This window comes from Arachis duranensis, chromosome 9 (genome assembly GCF_000817695.3).
Source record: "Arachis duranensis cultivar V14167 chromosome 9, aradu.V14167.gnm2.J7QH, whole genome shotgun sequence".
In the NCBI taxonomy this organism is placed as follows: domain Eukaryota; kingdom Viridiplantae; phylum Streptophyta; class Magnoliopsida; order Fabales; family Fabaceae; genus Arachis; species Arachis duranensis.
The window spans coordinates 49,580,440-49,580,888 of record NC_029780.3 but is presented as its reverse complement, the minus strand read 5'-3'; the positions used below and the strand labels follow the sequence as shown (position 1 = coordinate 49,580,888).

General features: G+C 39.9%; 1 non-coding gene across 1 annotated transcript; it reads right to left on the bottom strand.

Moving 5' to 3' along the window:
* Nucleotides 1-304: 304 nt before the first annotated feature.
* LOC127742086 (small nucleolar RNA R71) lies at nt 305-412 on the bottom strand. The gene has a single exon (XR_008003274.1). It is a non-coding gene; the product is annotated as a small nucleolar RNA R71 (small nucleolar RNA).
* Nucleotides 413-449: the final 37 nt, after the last annotated feature.

Genomic DNA, 449 nt, shown 5'->3' with positions numbered 1-449 from the left:
TGCCATTGGAGCAAACAACTTTGAGCTTAAGCCTCAATTAGTTTCTCTAATGCAACAGAATTGCAAGTTCCATGGACTTCCATTGGAAGATCCTCATCAGTTTTTAGCTGAGTTCTTACAAATCTGTGACACTGTCAAGACTAATAGGGTTGACCCTGAGGTCTACAGACTTATGCTATTCCCTTGTGCTGTAAGAGACAGAGCTAGAATATGGTTGGATTCACAACCTAAAGAAAGCCTGAACTCTTGGGAAAAGCAAGTCAATGCCTTCTTGGCAAAGTTCTTTCCACCTCAAAAATTGAGTAAGCTTAGAGTGGAAATCCAAACCTTTAGACAGAAGGAAGGAGAATCCCTCTATGAAGCTTGGGAAAGATACAAACAACTAATCAGAAAGTGTCCCTCTGATATGCTTTCTGAATGGAGCATCATTAGAATTTTCTATGATGGTT